Raw genomic sequence first — 22,584 nt, 5'->3', positions numbered from 1 at the left:
AGCACAGTACAGTAATAATGAGAGACTGAATTCCTTCCCAGGCATGTCACTGTGAGTAGCCTAGTGGATAACTGACGCTGAGAGTGGTTGTGTCGAACAAACGTATAAAAGTAATAGGGATAAATATAGCGTATAAATCTCCTTAGGGAGACACTCTGGATCCTGTGGAGTTAGTTGCTTCCAGCACAACGGGCGGGAAAAGAATAGAATCAAATATGAATTCAGCATATATATACTGTACGTTAGCATATTGTTGCTCACAAACGGTTTCTACTATTCAGGAATAAATTCAACAGCAGCAAAAAAAATAAAATAATTTTGGATACTGTAACTGATACTGTTGTATGATTAACTATAGGGCATTCATTTACAGTGTTGAAAAGTATCCAAAGTACTACTTAAAGTACAAGTTTTCCACTACTAGTAATATAACGAATTACTTTTGAGCAGTAATATTATTAACTGCCAACTTAACTTGATCCAGGGAAAATTCCCACATGTCGACTCCCGCCCGCACAGAGTACAAAACTCTGTTGCTGGCATTAAAAGCAACCAAAGGTATGGCTCCCCCATGTCTTGTAAGTCTGATCGAACCCTAAAAAACCCTCCTGCGCGCTCAGATCAGCCAACGTAGGGAAGCTGGAAGTACTTTCACTAACGACACCTGAACAACAACTGAACAACGCTCCACACCTCCCAAACTATAGTCTCCCCATATGGCTCTAGTCTCGCGTAGCCAGACAACTATTCTATAATCTCCCGGGTGCTAGAGTCTGGAACTCTAGACCACATGAGCTGAGTAAAGGAAGCTGCCATTTCCCTTCACGAAAACTTTTAAAATTGTAAAAATGTGGATTGAATTGTTAAAATTGTAACTTTTCTAGTTTTTTTTCCCCCTTATTTTCACAAGCCTTATACTGTGGGTTTGAGTGTTTAATTATAATGGTAGACTGGGTTGGGATGGAGTTGCTTTGCAGGCTGCTGGTCTGGTCTAGATCTAGACTCTATAGAGCTATACGGAAACGATGCTCACTGGTCTGTGGCTAGGCAGGCTTTAAACCGTCCAGAACAACTGGGTAGTGTAACACTATGGGAGATAAAAAATAAAGTAATACTTAGTAATACTTTACTTTTGGCAGGGAGTAATATTTAAAGCCTAATATTACATTTTTAAGTAACAACAGTAAAAAAAACATTGTACGTTTTCCAACCCTATTTATTCATGAAAAAAATTCACAAACGTGTGAACTGAGTGGTGCAATCTCTCTCTCTCTCTCTCTCTCTCTCTCTCATTAGCAGGCAGCAGACACAGCACTACCCCTCTCTCTGTTTCTGGCGCCCCCTACCGGTATTAATGAGTCATATACTCGTGCTCACTTACACAGGTACACAGGTACACGAACATTGCTGGTTGTAGGAGTGGTTGCACCACTCAATAAGCCATACAAATATGGAGATGAGAGGGTTCTACAAGAGAGCACTGAGGGTTACAGAGCATTTGAGCGTGAACGAGAGAGACAGAGGGTCAGAGAACAGAAAAACATGTCTGTCTGTCTGTCTGTCTGTCTGTCTGTCTGTCTGTCTGTCTGTCTGTCTGTCTGTCTGTCTGTCTGTCAATACAATCATGTTGGTCTCTTTGTTAGCCAAGGCAGTGAACTGACAGTGAATCACTGGGTGTGTGTGTGTGTGTGTGTGTGTGTGTGTGTGTGTGTGTGTGTGTGTGTGTGTGTGTGATGCTTGCGTGCGATGCTTTGCCGTCCATGCACGTTGTAACTGGCTGCTCTCCCACTGTCAAACTGCACTGGCAGTGTTTATGTCCTTTGTACAGTAACAAGGTATTCCTGTACTTCTCATTATGTGGACATAAATAAACATTTCAAATGTGTGTGTGTGTGTGTGTGTGTGTGTGTGTGTGTGTGTGTGTGTGTGTGTGTGTGTGTGTGTGTGTGTGTGTGTGTGTGTGTGTGTGTGTGTGTGTGTGTGTGTGTGTGTGTGTGTGTGTGTGTGTGTGTGTGTGTGTGTGTGTGTGTGTGTGTGTGTGTGTGTGTGTGTGTGTGTGTGTGTGTGTGTGTGTGTGTGTGTGTGTGTGTGTGTGTGTGTGTGTGTGTGTGTGTGAAGAACACAGACCCCAGAGTTGAAGCAGCAAGCACATTGCTGCAGAGTGCAAATGAAAGGTCTGGGTGTGGGCGAGATGTTAAAGTATAATAACTCAATGTTATTTCCAAATCAGTGGAGTTGAGACGTGCAAAGCAGCATGCTGTATACTGTATAAAGATGAAGGCAGAAAACTTTGTCCGTTATAAATATAGATATTCTTTTAAATGGCCACTGCAGTTGGCACAAAGTCTTGTAACCATGTTCTTTCTTTCTTTTTTTTGCTAATGGTACTCTAAGCCTGATGGTATAAGAGATCAGCTTCAGGGCAAAGAGTGTGGGTAGAGTCATTGTGAATCCGAACTGGCTTTTTGTTTATGGAGCGTGCACGTTTAATATATTGGAATGCTTCCAGCAGTCGATGATGACCGTCGAGATTGTGTTAGGCGAAGACAATTTGTGTGAAGCGAAAACAGGAAGGGGTCCAACTCCTACTCCCTGGTCGACCCGGTACATTTGGGGTTATTAAGTGTTGAACTACACAACCTGTCACAGGTTGGCTGATTGGCTGCAGGCCCATCACCAAATGAATGTGCACAGGGGATTTTGGAGAGGGACAACACAACAAGGAGATGGACATATAACTTCTGACAGGAATGCACTAGACACGCTCATATCACATTCTCGCCGAGATATATTTTCGAGTTAATAAAAAAGGAAAAAAAAATATATATATTTTTTTTTATATATAAAAAACGAATGGTTCCAACCCATTAATTAAGATTCGAGTGCCAACCCTAACGAGCGAACATTTGAACCTTGAATGTTTGGGGACAGCCTTAGCGTACGCACGCGTGGCGCACACACACACACACACACACACACACACACACACACACACACACACACACACACACACACACACACAGAAAATAATCGGTCATAACTACAAGGCTGGACAATATCATTGAGAAGCAAAAAATAATAATAAAATAAATTAAATTGCTCACAGTAGAAACGGAAGTAAAATGCCATTCCACATATTACTGAAAGAGCCTATTTTATCCATCTTCTAGTTGCCATGGCTTTCTCTTTTGCAGTTATTTCTGAACTCAAAAACAAAGATCTCAGTCAGTGACACTCTGATTCTTGGTGCTAATTTTATATATTGGTTGTCAAGTGACAAACATAGGCCTGGTTCCGCATTTCTATGACGCCTTTCTCCAAACTCCAAGTACGTGCTGCCGATACAAACATGTTGGTCTCTTTGTTATAGCCAAGGCATTGAACTGACAGTGAATCACTGGTTGTGTATGAGAGATAGAGAAGGCATTTCTAAGAGCTACAGAGAGAGGACTGGACGACTGGTGTAATATGATCTCTGGAACGGGTATTGGTAAGCAGACGGGCAGCTGAGTTCTGGACATATTGAAGTTCATTGAGGACTTTGAAGGTGGTGCCGTAGTGGATACTGTTGCAATATAATCAAGGCGGAATGTGATGAAGGCGTGGTCCTGGTCTTGTGTGTTTATGTCCACTTGTATCTGTCGATGTTCTGTTGTCCAGTAGTTTTATGTCATGTGTCCCATTATGTTGTACCGAGTCAATTTCCCTTTGGAGATTAATATAGTATATCTCATCTCATAATCAGATGAATTACATCGTGCCATGCAGAGCACGAGGCAAAATACACTAAAGTAGGTCAATGCAATTTACTGAAGCGGACTTTGAAGCTCACGACTAACTGACCAGCTCGCCTTGACATTCAAACCATAAATATGACGTATATGATGTAGAATTGAACCTTCACTTTGTTCAGCAACAGTTATGATCAGGCCTATACTCTCATTCTGCATGTCCACCTACAAAAGTTGGATTAATTCTTCAAAATGAAGAATGAAGAAATGAATAGCACAGGCAGACTCTTACTACTACTACTTACGTACTAGATAATGTCTGAAATACGTGTCAGAGCTGAAATCAACATGTAAATATGAAATAAATGCTTTAACATTACACCTAGCTATACATGTTTGAGACCACAGAAGTGAACCTTTCAAGCCTGTTTTTTTTTCAAGCCTGCAAGACATTATTTTATAAGCCTCCAAAACTGGTGGGTCAAACTGAACAACCATATGACATGAAAAAACGAAAATTCTAAAAAGTCCAGTCCCTCAGTCAAATTTGGTCACAAATGGACCGGCGATCACAGAGGCAGCTATACAATTTAAGGTACTGCCAAGTAATTAACAATAATCCAGTAGACCGTATTGGATGTGATTTCTCCATCGCAACACTTTCTCCATCCCAACACATGGAATACATACTCAATTTGCTCATATTATTGTACTTGTTAAAAGCAACATTTGATTAAGACATGACCGTAATATGGGTGCAAAATGGAAATGTGTGATAAAAAAGTTAATATCACAATTAAAAAAATATTAAATCAAACCATATTTGATTTAGCCTACAACACGTTTAGTAAGGGCAGACCAGTTTAATCGTGTAACCAAATATGCACGTGCACCCGCACGGCAGAAACATGATGTCAGTCAGTCAGGAATCTCCATTGATGTCATTGGTAGGCAGGTTTCTCAACTGTCCAAAGCCCACCAATGAGACAGCGTCATTACACGGAAAGGTTGTCATCTTAAAAATGATCTGCCTGTACCCACACTGGGTTATAGACGACGCTACAAGCGTAATTTACATTTAAAAAGTCGTCCAGCCGGGGAAACTCCCCCCCCCCCCCCCCCCCCTGTCAGGTGAAAAGAAGCAGCTTGGTTGGCAGAGGAAGTGTGGCGCCCAGGATTACATTTGATAATTGACACTAGGTGAAAAAACGTGTTGCAAAATTGTGCGATAAAGAAAAAGAACTGGAGACGCTCAGAGAGACTCATTTCGTCCTCACATTGTGTATAGGGACGCAAAGTCATTAGAATTATTAGTTAAAAAGGTGGGTGAAGTGCCCCTTTAATTAAGATGCATGCGAGAGGGACTTGATGCAGACTTTTGAGACTCTGCCATGAATACAACACACATTCTGGAGAACACGTTGCCTTGCCAACCACTCCCCCCCCCCCACAGCCTTGCGAGGGTTAACCCATTTTGTCCGGGAACCCGTTTTGGTGTCAGCATCATGTTATGCTTTAGCTATTGAAAAACAGCAGATCTACAAGCTCATAGCGCGCCACCGAGTGGCGCGCTACGAGCTTGTAGGTCTGCTATTTTTGAAAAATCGAAGAACGACTGACATTTGTTAGAATCTGATCTCAGCTCAGAATGGGTTAATCAGACCAGTGTGTGTCCAGTGGAAACCTCGTATGAATCTGATCTCAGGTCAGAATGGGTTAATATGTACGATGGTTCTCATGCCAATGCAAATATAGCCAGGGTTGTGCCAGCCATCTGTTTTCACAACAACACTGAGACTCATTCACACTCCAAGACAAAGGAATTAATAACAATCAAATATATAGATATATTGCATTGTTTCGATCGCATACTATAGTGTGTATATACCCTAAAGGCATTGGACAAAAAATTATGACATACGTGGATATTATAATAATTATGTAACCCTGGCTTAGACAACAATAGGTATTACATATGGTGGGTCGACGGGCAGAAACCTCTTATCCGCATATTCAAACTTCTTGTCTTTGTTAACCCATTCTGACCTGAGATCAGATTCATACGAGGTTTCCACTGGACACACACTGGTCTGATGAACCCATTCTGACCTGAGATCAGATTCTAAAAAATGTCAGTCGTTCTTCGATTTTTCAAAAATAGCAGACCTACAAGCTCGTAGCGTGCCACTCGGTGGCGCGCTATGAGCTTGTAGATCTGCTATTTTTCAATAGCTAAAGCATAACATGATGCCAACACCAAAATGGGATCCCGTTCAGAATGGGTTAATTATTTTTGTTTTTATTAAATGTATCTATACTTGATCGTACTACGGCGACATACAACAGCAAACGTAGCAGATCTTCAAGCACAAAATGCGCCTCGAAGCGAGGCATTTTGAGCTTGTAGATCGGCTACTTTGAATTTGAATCCTGAGAAGGCCCGGTTTAAAAAAAATAAAAAAAAACATGCAAAAGGTTTGTACTTGGGGTTTAACGATATAGTAACTGCATTGAAACATTATTATTATAATTTCAGGAATTATAGGAAAGTATAATCGAAATGGAAACTCAACATATCGTATCGTTTGACTTTGTATTGTATCGTTTTGAAATGCAAATAATTGATTGTATCAATACGAAGAGCTTATTTGTATTTAGCAAATTTAAGGAGAAAAAAGTAAAAGAGGAGTTTAATTACGTTTCCACATATCGCTACACTTGCTCTATATCGATAAATATGTGTATTCGCTACATGTGTTCATGTCAAGATGCAGGTTCGTCCATAATGTGTTCAAATATAATGTCCATGCATTTGCCAGTGAATCACTGTGTACTTTATATCCATGATAACAAATGTTTCCCTTAAAAAACCTGCTCGATCCACGTTTCACACCTGCTCTATCCACCCCTAGTTTCTACGATAACATCGACAATATGGTCTTCCCAGCATGCAACATGGTACTTTTTATAGCTGTGGCCAATAAAGACATTAACTCATTTTGGCCTGACGTCGAAAATTTAAATGTCTTCTAAAATCATAACAGTTTTCTGAAAGTGCTCATCTCCGCAGAATAGGAATATTCCACACAGACTCTACATGTCCGTTTGCAAAAAAAGAGCCGGTGATCTGTAAGGATAACGAGGCGTTCTGTTACAGATGGTGTGAGATAATGAACAAATGTTCATTTGATCTAATGGCTCCTCCGCTAGAACATTCTGAACAACTAACGAAGGTTGAGTCACACTTTTAACAACGGAGTATGTCAAAGAGTTTAATAAATGCTGCAGAGCTTTACAAAGTTACAGTGTGTGGACTTCTATTTTAAATTATGATACATCAAAAGACAAGCTGTCAATTTTTTTTATTATGGTGAGGTGTTTGTGTCTGCAGCCTAATCCCACGGCATTCAATTAACCCAGACGGAGAGTACATTTTCAAAAGCTGGTTCTGTTTTGCATGGACGGCCATGCTCATCGCAGCCGCAGGGCCTGTGCAGAGACCGCCGGAGACCCGGGGGGGCAGGTGCTCAAATGTCATCGAAAGGACACATCGAGCAACATTTAATGAAGCAATAAGCCACGAGAGGTCTCAGGTTACCGGGTGTTTTACAATGGCTGGGAGGCATAGGCAGACCCCACGCGCAGCGGAGGGTCTTCTACCCTTGTGTCCAAGAGGCATGCTATACAGCCCCCACTGTCTCTGTTCTGTGTCCTAGTAGCATGCTACATGTCCCCACTGTCTCTGTCCTGTGTCCAAGAGGCATGCTACAGCCCCCACTGTCTCTGTTCTGTGTCCTAGTGGCATGCTACAGCCCCCACTGTCTCTGTCCTGTGTCCTAGTGGCATGCTACAGCCCCCACTGTCTCTGTCCTGTGTCCTAGTGGCATGCTACAGCCCCCACTGTCTCTGTCCTCTGTCCAAGTGGCATGCTAAATGTCCCCACTGTCTCTGTCCTGTGTCCTAGTGGCATGCTACAGCCCCCACTGTCTCTGTCCTGTGTCCTAGTGGCATGCTACAGCCCCCACTGTCTCTGTCCTGTGTCCTAGAGGCATGCTACAGCCCCCACTGTCTCTGTCCTGTGTCCTAGAGGCATGCTACAGCCCCCACTGTCTCTGTCCTGTGTCCAAGAGGCATGCTACACTACAGCCCCCACTGTCTCTGACCTGTGTCCAAGGGACATGCTACAGCCCCCACTGTCTGTCCTGTGTCCTAGTGGCATGCTACAGCCCCCACTGTCTGTCCTGTGTCCTAGTGGCATGCTACAGTCCCCCACTGTCTCTGTCCTGTGTCCTAGTGGCATGCTACAGCCCCCACTGTCTCTGTCCTGTGTCCTAGTGGCATGCTACAGCCCCCACTGTCTCTGTCCTGTGTCCAAGAGGCATGCTACAGCCCCCACTGTCTCTGTCCTGTGTCCAAGAGGCATGCTACAGCCCCCACTGTCTCTGTCCTGTGTCCTAGTGGCATGCTACACTACAGCCCCCACTGTCTCTGTCCTGTGTCCTAGTGGCATGCTACAGCCCCCACTGTCTCTGTCCTGTGTCCTAGTGGCATGCTACAGCCCCCACTGTCTCTGTCCTGTGTCCAAGAGGCATGCTACAGCCCCCACTGTCTCTGTCCTGTGTCCTAGTGGCATGCTACAGCCCTCACTGTCTCTGTCCTGTGTCCAAGAGGCATGCTACAGCCCCCACTGTCTCTGTCCTGTGTCCTAGTGGCATGCTACAGCCCCCCACTGTCTCTGCCCTGTGTCCAAGTGGCATGCTACACTACAGCCCCCACTGTCTCTGTCCTCTGTCCAAGTGGCATGCTACAGCCCCCACTGTCTCTGTCCTCTGTCCAAGTGGCATGCTACAGCCCCCACTGTCTCTGTCCTCTGTCCAAGTGGCATGCTACAGCCCCCACTGTCTCTGTCCTCTGTCCAAGTGGCATGCTACACTACAGCCCCCACTGTCTCTGTCCTGTGTCCAAGTGGCATGCTACAGCCCCCACTGTCTCTGTCCTCTGTCCAAGTGGCATGCTACAGCCCCCACTGTCTCTGTCCTCTGTCCAAGTAGTATGACAGCTTCCGCTGTCTCTGTCCTGCATGGTGCATTTATCGAGCTCCTTTATCCAAGGTATGCTATCAGACGAATGCAGCTATAGAGGTGTCCAGATATAGCTGAGCTCACCTCCTCCTGAGCCATTATGATGCGTTGTGTTTCCGTCAGTCGGTACATGACTCACCACCTTCAGAACATCATCAGCGCTAGTAGACACATCATCACCTGCTGTGTTTGCAGTGGCGGAAGTCAAGAAGTACTCCACTTCTTTTAACTTATAAAGACCTTTTATGACGGGTACAAAGGGGGGTAATCCATGAGATATCTGATTAAAACAAATGACTGGAGTGCATTTTATATGATACAACAGTGTGACAGCAGTGCTGTCACAGCACACATGAGCACTTCAACCCATACATCAGGTATTTTTTAAGTCTCGTATAGGTGTCCCTGCAGGGCACAAAATATTTTCCGATGAGAGTCCAAATAATTTGGGGGGTCCTTGACATAAACAATGTGTGAGAACCTGCAAAGCATGCAAGCCCAAACAAGAAACAACACTTTAGATAGAGATAGAGAGATAGACAAACAAAAAAGCTATACCTGCAAATATTAATATTTTCAAGCGACTTTACAGTGAAAACGAGCCCAAAGTTCACTTCTATATAGTAAGGGGACATGCAGGCAACGCTGAGTGGGACGGATGAGGGGCAGACTGAGACCTTTGGGTTCAAGAGGATCAGATGAGGGCTTGGAAGGGATTGAAGAGCTTTCTGTTGATACACTGAAATACATGCAGTCCTCCTTCCATTGGTTTAGAAGCATTCACAAGGGTAATCATGACTGTATTAATATGCCAGTGGGCATTAGAATTAAGCCACGTGTGGGGGGGGGGGGGTGGTATTGGTTTTTTGTTTTTGTGTAATCTCCAAACGATGTTATTCTGCATGAAATAAATAAGTGGGAGAGGGAGAGAGTAAGAAGAATCGAACATATCTATACATATACACAGCAAGCGGCAGTACTCTACTCCGAGTCTCTCTCGCGTGACTGAACTTCTCACCCTATATCTCTACGGGCGATGCCAGCCACCCGTCTAAGAAAACTCATTTCAGCCACTTGTATCCGCGACCTTATTCTTTCGGTCATGACCCACACTTCATGACCATAGAGGTGAGAGTAGGATCACTCCATGACCATAGAGGTGAGAGTAGGATCACTTCATGACCATAGAGGTGAGAGTAGGATGGAAGATTGCTCGGTAGACAGAGAGCTTTGCCTTCTGGCTCGGCTCTCTTTTCGTCAGTGCGGTTCAGCGACTGCAATATTGTCCCTGCTGCTCCGATTCGCCGGCTGATCTCCACTTTAAAAAAGTGTTCTCACCTTCTCTATGCTTGTCTGGTTTGGTCACACAACCTCTCAAGACAAATCAAAGCTGGAAAGAGTAGTAGCAGCCTCCCTACACTTTCCTCACTCTATTCCACCAGAATAATTAGGAAGGCAAATAAAATCATTGCAGACAACTCCCATCCTGCACATCACCTCTTCAATCTCCTCCCATCAGGCAGGAGATATAGAAGTATCCAGAGATCAACATGTCGCTTCAGGGATAGCACTTACCCCGTAGCCATTAGACATCTGAACTCATAGGATATGCATATAGCACTTTAAAAAACTGGATGTAATTTCCTATGCTGCTGGTTTTTGTTTTTGTATTGTACTGTCCTTCTTGTTTGTGTATCTATGGTTGTCTGTATATGTTGAGTATGAACCAAGACAAATTCCTATCAACTTGTTGACATGGCAAATAAATTATTGAATTGAATTGAATTAGAGTAAAAGTACAATATGAGGTGATGATGATGAGCCTCTGATATATAGTGTAGTAGAAGTAAAAAATATTGAGGAAATACTAAAGTAAAAACAGACTGTAAGTGCAGTATACTTGTAAATGTACTTTTTGCTTTCCACCACAAGCACAACTGCACAAAACCTATACTGTGTGTGTGTGTGTGTGTGTGTGTGTGTGTGTGTGTGTGTGTGTGTGTGTGTGTGTGTGTGTGTGTGTGTGTGTGTGTGTGTGTGTGTGTGTGTGTGTGTGTGTGTGTGTGTGTGTGTGTGTGTGTGTGTGTGTGTGTGTGTGTGTGTGTGTGTGTGTGTGTGTGTGTGTGTGTGTGTGTGTGTGTGTACAATACAATCATGTTGGTCTCTTTGTTATAGCCAAGGCAGTGAACTGACAGTGAATCACTGGTTGTGTATGAGAGCTTGTGTGTGTGTGTGTGTGTGTGTGTGTGTGACCCACACACCGTTCATCATCAAAATACAGAATGCAGGCCTAATTGGCTGCTTTTACAGAGAGAGAGAGAGAGAGAGAGAGAGAGAGAGAGAGCATCAGTAGATTGATGGATATAGGGCCAGGCGGACGTACTGTACAGTTTGGGACAGAACTCAATGAGATGAAAGAACAGGATGACAGACAGATCCTCAGGGTGAGGTGAGGACACTGGTTCCCTCAGGGTGAGGACACTGGTTCCCTCTCAGATCCACAGGGTGAGGTGAGGACACTGGTTCCCTCAGGGTGAGGACACTGGTTCCCTCAGGGTGAGGTGAGGACACTGGTTCCCTCAGGGTGAGGACACTGGTTCCCTCAGGGTGAGGTTAGGACACTGGTTCCCTCAGGGTGAGGACACTGGTTCCCTCAGGGTGAGGACACTGGTTCCCTCAGGGTGAGGTGAGGACACTGATTCCCTCAGGGTGAGGACACTGGTTCCCTCAGGGTGAGGACACTGGTTCCCTCAGGGTGAGGTGAGGACACTGGTTCCCTCAGGGTGAGGTGAGGACACTGGTTCCCTCAGGGTGAGGACACTGGTTCCCTCAGGGTGAGGACACTGGTTCCCTCAGGGTGAGGTGAGGACACTGGTTCCCTCAGGGTGAGGTGAGGACACTGGTTCCCTCTCAGATCCAGGGTGAGGTGAGGACACTGGTTCCCTCTCAGACCCTCAGGGTGAGGTGAGGACACTGGTTCCCTCAGGGTGAGGTGAGGACACTGGTTCCCTCAGGGTGAGGTGAGGACACTGGTTCCCTCAGGGTGAGGTGAGGACACTGGTTCCCTCTCAGACCCTCAGGGTGAGGTGAGGACACTGGTTCCCTCTCAGACCCTCAGGGTGAGGTGAGGACACTGGTTCCCTCTCAGATCCTCAGGGTGAGGTGAGGACACTGGTTCCCTCTCAGACCCTCAGGGTGAGGTGAGGACACTGGTTCCCTCTCCACGTCATTAGGCATCTATAACGTAGTGTTGTGAACCTGGAACCGTTGGGTGTTTCTGGCGCTTACCTGATGCGTTGTATTATATCAGTTCAATCATCTAAAATCCAGTAAAGAGGCTGTGGAGTAGACAGAGGTGGAATATGAACAGCAAATGAACATGAATAAAAGGCAAGCAGATACGACTTGTTATATTGCGAATCTAGCTCAAGCACCCTGGCTTTGATGTGTGGACGTGCCTGCCAGGGACCCCTAAGGGACCCCCACATTCATGTGTTTTTACTGCCAGGGACCCCTAAGGGACCCCCACATTCATATGTTTTTACTGCCAGGGTTTCTCTATAGAGCGTCGCAGTTCCGCCCCCTCCAGAGACCCGGAAAAAAATAATTCCCCATAGACTTTTTAAAAAGTATTTACCGGTATTTAAAGACGTTTACGCTGCGGACAAAGCAAACTGGAGTTGTGACACATCATGACAATAAACACAATGTTTTGGGCCAAACAAATGATTAGAAAGAAGAAACAAACGGCAGGTTGTTTTTCTTCTTTGTAATTATTTGTTTGGTCCAAAATATTGGGTTTGTTGTCATGATCATGCCACAACTCTAGCTGGCTTTGTACGACGCTTAAGAGGTCTTTAAATAAATACTTTTTGAAATGTCTATGGTAAAAAATGCATTGGGAATTATTTCCTGGGCCTGGCGTCGTCATGAAAGGGGGCGGGACTGCGACACTGAGTCTATAGTCTACAAGAACAGTGTTCAAAAGAAAGACGAGAGTCTCTACTTTCACCGGGAAAGAAAAGTGTCTTCACTGCGATGTTCCGTTCTTCATCGGCATGCAGTTGAATATGTTTTCACCGCAAAGAGAGGGCGTAAAATTACACTACATTACACTCAATGGCATTTTTTTACATACTCTCAACACTTATATTATTGTCAAACATCTGCATGGAATTGTGGAACACAATCTTATCCAACAAAAATATGAATTTGTTTTCGGTCTGAGAGGCTATATAAATCTCGTCAAATGGTGCTCTGTGGCTTCAAAAGGTCGACTGAATAACAAACCTTGATGTGAAAAAGGGTTGAAACCCACTGGTGTGTGAGTGTAATCCAGTGAACTGGTAAAAGAGCAGCATCAGTGCTTGTTTCCAGACTGGAGGGGAGAGGGTGGAACCCACCTCATTATAAACAGAATCAGGACCGGTGCCATCCGTCGGTCCAATTAAAACTGACAACTGCAGCACTACAAGAGGTCATGCTGGCCCTGTGTCGCTGTGTGCACTGTTTGTGTGTGTGTGTGTGTGTGTGTGTGTGTGTGTGTGTGTGTGTGTGTGTGTGTGTGTGTGCGCGCGCTGTGTGCACTGTGTGTGTGTGCGCTCCTGACATACAGGCCACATTTGGGGACAAGTGTTGGACATGAAACCAGTTGATTGGGGTCGTCATGTCATGTTGGGACATAATTTGTCGTGCCCCCGGTTGGATTTGTGCTTCAGTGTCATAAGGTCAGGGTGGGGGCGGGGCTAGGCGAATATGATATGATTATAAAGTGTGCGTCTGCAGACACGCACGCACACAGACACACACACACAGACATAATGTGCGCGCACGCACACACACACACACACACGCGCACACACAGTCATGGATATTTGTTCAAATATATATATTTGTTCAAATAAATCAGCTGGCCACTCTCTGACCTTAATCGTTAAGTACTAGTCTGGAACAATGTGTTCCAGACGTGCGCACGCACGCGCGCACGCACGCACACACACACACACACACACACACACACACAAAACACTTTATTTTTCATGCATCAGATCAAGTCAAACTTTATTGATATAGCGCATGTAAAACAGCCAAAGTGGACCAAAGTACTGCAGAAGGATGGAGTGCATTGTCGCGGCGCATTGACGCGGCGCTGCCGGGGGGGAGGGGGCGGGGGGGGGGAGGGGATTATGTCACTCCACTGCTGCTCCGTTTGGCGACCGCCGGTCCAGACGCCTCAACTATACCGATATACCAGCCGTCATGGGGTTAACGGGGTGTTAGAACTCACCCGTGACTCCTGACATGCATTGCATGCGTCGTGCTTTACGGTTATAGGGTTAGGGTTTTGGGGTATAGGGTGTCGGACCGATGCCTCCGAGAAACCCTGCCGCGTGCCGCGGGTGTTGCCGCGGGTGTTGTTGACACCCCGCTGCTGATGCCGCTGCCGGAAAAAATGCACTCGCTTCTCCCTCAAGTACTGAATAAGACACTGGTGTGAAGTGAGATCATTAAAAGTCCATAGATTTGACTGGGGTCCAGTTTGTTTGGGGCGGGTGCTCTTTTATGTCAAACATTAACTCATTGACCGCCATCTAGTGGTGAGTCAGTGCCAACTCAATGGGCGAGGCTCTTAGATTGAAAGGAAGTAAAAATCCCCTATTTAACGGCTGCCGCAAATGTCATTTAATTCACACAAAACATACTTTTTGTAAGCGAGGATCATTGAGAAATGAGGCGCAAATCTAGCGTGTTTTGATATTCACGTTCAAAAAGCTACGTCCCCATAGACGGCATAAGCCAGCGACATTCCCATTTCTGTTTGGTTTTTTTTTCTTATCGGACCCTTACCGGAGTGGTATGACCACTTACAGGACACGTGATTTTGGCGCCCGGTGCCTTTGGAAAACAGGCGGTTTTGGTGATACAGTAAATGAGTCCATAGCTGTTATTTTGTTGGGGGGGGGGGGGGGGGGGGCATATTGAAAAATGCAATACTTTCAGATTTCAATCAGAAATGTATGAACATCACATGGTGCAGTCAGAATTGTTTGTCTAAAAAAGGCTCCTCTTCACTCCTCTCACGCTGTTTCACAGAGCACCGAATCAGAGTTATTGGCCTAAAGACATGTTTCAGCCGTGCCAGAGTGTGTTTCGCTGGGAATCCATGATGTGTGAATTGTGGCGGTGGGATGGGAGCGCGTTTCTCATCATCAAATGCCCCTTTTTCTCTGTTCCTTCCAATTAAGACATTCTGACCTGAGATCAGATTCATACGAGGTTTCCACTGGACACACACTGGTCGGATTAACCCATTCTGACCTGAGATCAGATTCTAAAAATGTCAGAAATATCAGACCTACAAGCTCGTAGCGCGCCACTCGGTGGCGCGCTATGAGCTTGTAGATCTGATATTTTTCAATAGATAAAGCATAACATGATGCTGACACCAAAATGGGTTCCCGGTCAGAATGGGTTAAGACATTCCTGCGTGAGTGCAACCTATTACTGATGTGCAGGTGTTGACTTGAGCCGGTCGCCATGGCTACAAGTCAAAGCCCTCTTGTGCTCTCTCCATACGTACATGCACATCACATCCGCTCATTACATCACGCCGATAAATGCACGCACGGTCGCACGCACACAAACACATATATAGGCCTATGTATATATGAATCTTCTGGAATGCCTCCCTGTGGAGATCAGGCTGTGCCCCCGCGGCCCCCCGGGGCCCCTGTTCACATGTCTGTTCCAACTCACGTATAAATCCTGCAGGACAAAACAAGTCCACGACGACACCAAGTCTAAACTATAGTTTGTATAGTTGTTGTTGTTGTTGTGTTTTTCGCTGCCTTTCATTGAGTTATTTTCGAGGGGCGCTAGCCCCTCCCATAAACAGCTATAGTCTAGATTCTGTCTGAACGTAAACATTAAATGCCGTCGACAATGAATGGAGAATTCACGACATACTGTATGTGTCTGAGCAAATCGGTTGGGTATGTCGGTGGCCACCCCTTGGCCAATAAGGGACCAGGTTTCTTTATTTTTATTTTTTATAAAGTATATTTATTGGGTTTTTTTTTTTTAAGACAAACAGACATTATACAACAAGAACATAACAAATAAAAGAAAATAAAAACAAAAACAGCTCAGGCACAACAGTATTATAAATAAAAAGATTGAATATACAAAGACATGACAAGGACAATGAACCATAATGACAAGTGGCTTTTGAATTCAGGAAATACAGTACAAATATTAAAAAGGCAGACAACAGTTATCATAGGCACAAAGTAACTAAGGTTGGTACGGAAAACCTCCAAGTATCGTGGCAGACAGTGTGGTTCCAATATGATTCAAATAAGGGTCCCAAATTTTGTAGAAAGTGTCCAATTTAGAATGCAGCATGCAAGTAATGTATTCACAAGGAATACAGTCCATTATAATGTTATGCCATGATTTCTTTGATGGAGCAACATCCTTGATCCAAAACAAAAGAATATTTTTTCTAGCAGCAAACGTTAATAAGTTGAACAACCTCTTATGTTTGTCATCAATGACATGATCATCCGGAAGACCAAGTAAAAGACACAACGGATCTAAATCGATCGAGACACCAAAAATAACAGAGAGTTCTGACACAATGTCATACCAATAGTTCTGAAGCTTCACACAGGACCAAAGACAGTGAACATAATTACCAATCTCTGTCTTGCACTTAAAGCAAAATGGGGACGCACTGACATCCATGGCTAGGGTTCATGTGGTGCCGTCCTGCGCGCCAGTGTTGTTTTCGTCGACTAAAACTAAGACGAAAAATGTCCGTCGACTACCCTTTTTCACTGACTAAAACTAAATAAAAATGAATCTATGATGACTAAAACTAAGACTAAATATTTCGTCAACAAATTAAAACTAGACTAAAATCTTAGGAAGGGACTAGTGGACAAGAGATCCAGTTTTATGCTGGGTTGCATGCTGAAAATAGCAGATATACAATCTCACGATCTCTGCGAGATTGTAGATCTGCTATTTTCAGCATGCAACCAAAGTGTAAAATATGTCATTACAACGACATCAAGGCCTGTCAAAACACATTGTCGTCAGCTTGCAGATCGTCTATTTTCGGCGACAAGGTTTGGTGTAGAGGGAAGAATTAGCAGACCAATATACTGTTTGAGCATGAATTCAACAAATTAATCGAAAAGATAATGTGCAAGCATCACAACTCTGATGATAGTGCTGTCAAACAAGTATATGCAGTTTAATCTGCAACACAACTGTATTCAAGTACATAGTGAGGCTTCATCTGTCTCACTGGCCCTGATAAAACATTGAAGACCTGGATTAGACGGCATAAAACTGGCCTCTGAACTACTTCATTTCTCCCCCTGAGAGAAAAACCTTCTGTTCTGCTGGGGGGGGGGAAGTAAATGAGCCGTTTTGTTGCTATAGCAGCACGCGAACATGTAGAAACCTCAATTACAGTAAATGCCAGTAAATGCTTTGCAGCGGTCGCCGGTCGCTCCCCTCATCAGAACAGGCAGAACGTACATGTTCGGAACGGGCAATGAAAGACAGCGATGGACCAAAAGTACCAGTACCGAACCAGTGTTGTTTTTTGGCAGCAAAATTCAATTTTAGTTTAGTCAAATTCTTTGGAATGAAACTTAATTTTAGTCATATTTTAGTCACCTGGAATGTTTTAGTGTTAGTCGACTAAAGATCATAAGATTTTAGTTGACAAATCTACAGGTGATTTAGTTGACTACATGTGACTGATTTTACAGTATAAAAATAGCAGATCTGCAAGCTCACACAACGTGTCGCAGCGTGACACGTTGAGAGCTTGTAGATCTGCTAGATTTTCAGCATGCAACCAAGTGTAAAATGACTTATAGTGGATCTCTTGTCCACTAGTCCCTTCCTAACATTTTAGTCTAGTTTTTATGTGTTGACGAAATTGTCAGTATATTTTTAGCCTTAGTTTTAGTCATCATAGCTTAGTTTTTATTTAGTTTCCATTCGGTGAAAAAAGGTAGTCGACGGACATTGATCGTCATAGTTTTAGTCAACGAAATCAACACCGCAACGCACCATCCTTTCCATACTGCATGTATTTTACCTTTTTTAACTGTATACATGATTTAATTTTTGTTTTCCTTTTTTCATAGAAGTGTATATTTGTATACATCATTAATGTTCTGATGAATTGGACATGGAGGACCCTTATGTAAACAAGGCGTTGTGCTTTCCGAGGGGTGCTAGCCCCTCCTATAAACAGCTATAGTGTATAGATTATGCCTCGATACCCAGGCTTTCATTTCGTCTGCGCGAAAAATGAAAGCCTGGAGGAACGCATTGGCTGCCTCGGTCTAAAAGTGGGAGTCAACGCTTTCCGGGTGGGCGTCGCTCCAAATGATGTGACGTAGCGCTTCACTAGGTGGGAGAGAGGAGTGGCCAGGGCTGACGGACAGATCGGTGAGATCCAATCAGGGCGTGCGCAAATCTCAGCCGCGACCCACCCCCTATAGACCAGAAACTTAACACGTTAGCTCAGGCTCGAACACACGTGAGTTGTTGTGACTCTTATGTGCTGCTGTGTTGTACCGAAGCTTTTCAGTAAACTTTACTATTTTGATTATAGTCCTTGTCAAATTTGCAGGATTTCAGTGTCCTGTCAATGCCTTCTGGCTTCTGAATGTAGTTTGTAATCATCTCTCTTATCATGAAATGATGACTCACTGTATGGCTGTTGTATGTGTGCGTGTGCGCGTGCGTGCATGCGTGTAGAGGTTAGGGCATTGTATAAAAACGGAAAAATAATGAATACAAATCCCCCCAGACATTCCCCCCCCCCCCCTGGGGTCAAGTTCAAGCTACGTGATGTCGGTATATGTCGGTGGCCACCCTTAGCCAATAAGGGACCACAATTCTCCATAATGACGTGCGGTGATGTACGGTGATTTCACACACTTCACACTGGTGTGATTTTCTGATTCTATCCTCAAACGACAGTTTTTGTATCGACCTGTTCCACTGAAAATGTACCCATTGTGTATACTGTGAAATTTAAATTTCAATCAACCAAACCGCAGTGTAGAAATATTAATAAGTATAGCTAGCCTATAGTCCGGTATTCAAACATGTACCGTTTAAAAGTACAATAGTATTGGCATCTGTAGAATATCCCCATTTCCTCACACACGTTTTCAGATGTGTATATAGATTTTTTTTTAAATAGCTGATCTACACGTTGTGTCGATCTGTAGAGCTTCTATTTTCAAATAGCCAAAGTGCATAGTATATGTCTAAACCTACAAAGTAACTAGAAACTAGAACGCTTTCAAATGATTGTAGAGGAGTACAAAATGTTCCCCTTAGATTGGAGTACAAGTAAAAGTATTGAAAATTGGAGGGGAAAAACTCCAGTAAAGAGTAAAATTGTAGGCCAGTACAGTACTTGAGTAGATTCTACCTTAGTTCCTTTTCTCCACTGATTGCAGTGGCTGGTCCTGGTGCACCAGAACAGGCCGGTGCTGTGCTCAAAATAGCCCATAACAGAGTTTGCTTCATATCCTGTTTCAGGGGAAGGCAACCTCAGGGACGTGTTGGATGGAGCCCGCACACAGCAGGGTACAAAAATACTTTCTTAATCCATTTTGGGGCAGGAACTCCTTTTGGTGTTTTAAGCATTATGTTGAAAAAGCTGTTGAAAAATAGCAGATCTACAAGCTCAAGCTACGAGCTTGTAGTATAGGTCTGCTATTTTTGAAAAATCGTGAAAATGTGCCTCAAATCTTGGAATACAGTATATCTTGTTACGGAGTGAACATTTTAACTAAAATCTTTGCTTTTCTGGGGAGGTCCCGAACAACATATTTTCAGATGGGGGGCGGAGGCATATTACATATAATTTTTGGGGTCCTAATTGACATGAAATATTGACCACCGCTGATATAGAAACATAAGGTTTTTCAGAAAACTGTCAGGATTTAGAAGACGTGAGACCTAAATGGGTTGAGTCAACATCTTGTCAACATGGGCACAGTGGAGGGTTTTGTTTGTTTTATTAAAACAATTCAAACCTCGTCGAATCATTTAAGTCCGCACTCACATCTGTATACAAAGTATATCCTGCACATAATTCTATATTCATTCAAAACTCTGAACTCTGACTGGGGAGGGAGTCTGGGGTTATTGCTCTGGAACTAATGATCATTACTTCCTGAAAATAGTTTAACCCATTTGGATTAGCACGATTCTACAAATGTTTTCTAACCTAAATCATGACAGTTTTCTGAATGTTTCTATGTCAGTCACTCAAACATTTTCATGTCAAGGACCCCCAGAATTATAATGTAATTGGCCGCCGACCCCCATTAAAAAATATGTTGTTTCAGGGACCCCCCCCCCCATGCAGAAGCATATATTTGAGTTAAAAACGTTCGCTCTGAAAGAATATCTGTTCAAAGATTTGCGCCACATTTTCACGATTTCTCAAAGATTTGCACCACAGCTCACAAACACAGCAGTTCATGTCAAAAAGGTTGCCGACCCCTAAATCAGGTTGTTTTTGCGTGTGATTAAAGAGTGCTCTTATAAACGCTGTTCCCTGGCCTGCATACAGTATATTGAGCTGCCTAGTAAACAGCTCTTAATCAGACCAGTGTGTGTCCAGTGGAAACCTCGTATGAATCTGATCTCAGGTCAGAATGGGTTAAGAATACTGAATAACAACACCATTATACAAAAGATAAATACTGAGTACTGCATTGCATGGTACAGTTTATTTTCCCCTCTCTCACTTTGGATGTCCCTTTCGTCGTCCTACTTCGGAAAACAAAATAATAAAAGTTTGCATCATATAAACATGAAAAAACATCACTAATGGAAAAACACATTAACGTGGCGATGCCAGGTTAGAGCAGCACTCACCAGGGTACCTTTACTGCCCATGACGATGGGAGACAGAGATTAGTGTTAGATTAATATGAATTTATCTTTTTTACAGAGAGGGGTAAACATTAATCAAAAATATAAAATATATTGCTGTCGTTGTGGGCAGAAAGCTTCAATCTGCATAATATCAATTACTTTTTTTTTCAGTAAATAAATGTTCTGCTTCTTTTGCAAGAGTGCCTCGCAAAGGTAACGGACAGAAATCTGTCACGCTCGCAAAGCCTTGCATCGAGAGTTCGAGACGCATTATGAGCTATTTTTATGAAGAACAAAATTAAACGAAGAGTGTGTTAAGTGTATCTGTGGCTTTCAGAATTTTTTGTGGCATTTCCTTTTTGCATTTCCTTTCAAAAACTGTCCACAACCGTCCTCTTGAGACACAGGAGTGAGTAGACATTAATTAGTTTGAAGAAATTAGTTTCCTGTTGGTTTGGGTGCTTAGTCACGTTCACTTGTTTGTTTCTGTATATCTCAATGTGTTTACTGTGTTTACATAGTGTTTTGGTCTTTGCTCTGTGTTAGTCTGTAATTCCCCTTGCAGAATCCTATGGGATCTTATTCTGGGTGCCTGCCATGCAATGGCAGAAACACAGGTTGAAATCCGCAACACATACTTAATCGTAATCGTATTTTGTAATAGTGTTCTTGTTCTTCCCATCTTGTCTCTGAACTAGGGATGGAGCTCGATAACCGATACCCGATAAAATCCGATAACAAGCTTATTGAGTACCCGTTATCAATAAGCTTTGGGCTTTTCAAGCCTGTTATTGAGCATATAGCGGCCCATGACGTCATGTTCAGACAATCATGGCAAGAGAGGCGATCAAGAAATAAATGTAATCATCCACGCTGGCTACAAACATGTCAGTCTAAAAGTGTATTGATTCCTGCCAAACAAAACAGCGCTGCCAGGGTAAACAAAATAACAATGTTTAAGTTTAACAGTTTCTTTAATATTATTTTATTGGTAAAATGGATTGCCTGTTAGAAATGTATTATTAGTAGTATTTGAAGGCCCTAGTAAAAGATACTGGTTCTGTTCTGAATTTATTGTCTCCGGTCTTTCCACAAAATAATAGTAAATGCTCGATAGTGGGCTCGATAAGAACCCGGCTCGATAAGCCTGATCGATAAGGTGATCGCTCCATCCCTATACTCTCCACCCTGATTATCTGTTAACCCATCACAGCCGATCACAGCACACCTTCCTGTTTGCGCCCCCATGAGCCTAACCTGTGTTGATTGTGTTTTGAATTCAGCTGTGTCTAGTTACTTATTCCGTCTATTTATACCCGTCTTTTTCACACGGTCTGTCAGTTTGTTAAACACTGTTTGATTGGAGGAGACAACGTGTGGGTTTTCTGTGTTGCCCCTGTTTATTTTTTTATTAAACCTTTAGTTAATAAAATATATATACCCTTTCTAGTTGAATGACTGCTTCAGTCAATATATATCTTATTTTAAGTGTGACCAAATAGGCTACAGCCTGTTGTTACGCTGCAGCAGCTGAACACAACGGTAAACATACACCAAGGTGATGTCACTGTTATGCTATTCAACACGGAAGTAACACAGGCTCGAAGCCTTTTATACAACGCTTCAGTGACGATTCACTGACAAATACTTGGTATCTTCTTTCGATGCAGTATTCCCTTCTCAGGTATATACGGTGGGACATGTAAATAAATGGTGCATTTATATAGCGCCTTTTTCCAAGGCGCTTTACAAAGATTGGGCATTATACATGCACCCATTCACACACCGATGGCAGAGGAAACCTGCATGTTGCAATAAGGCACCAACCAGCTCATCGA

The sequence above is a fragment of the Protomyctophum bolini genome (genome assembly GCF_963924005.1).
Source record: "Protomyctophum bolini genome assembly, chromosome: 12".
Lineage (NCBI taxonomy): Eukaryota > Metazoa > Chordata > Actinopteri > Myctophiformes > Myctophidae > Protomyctophum > Protomyctophum bolini.
This window is presented reverse-complemented; position numbering follows the sequence as displayed.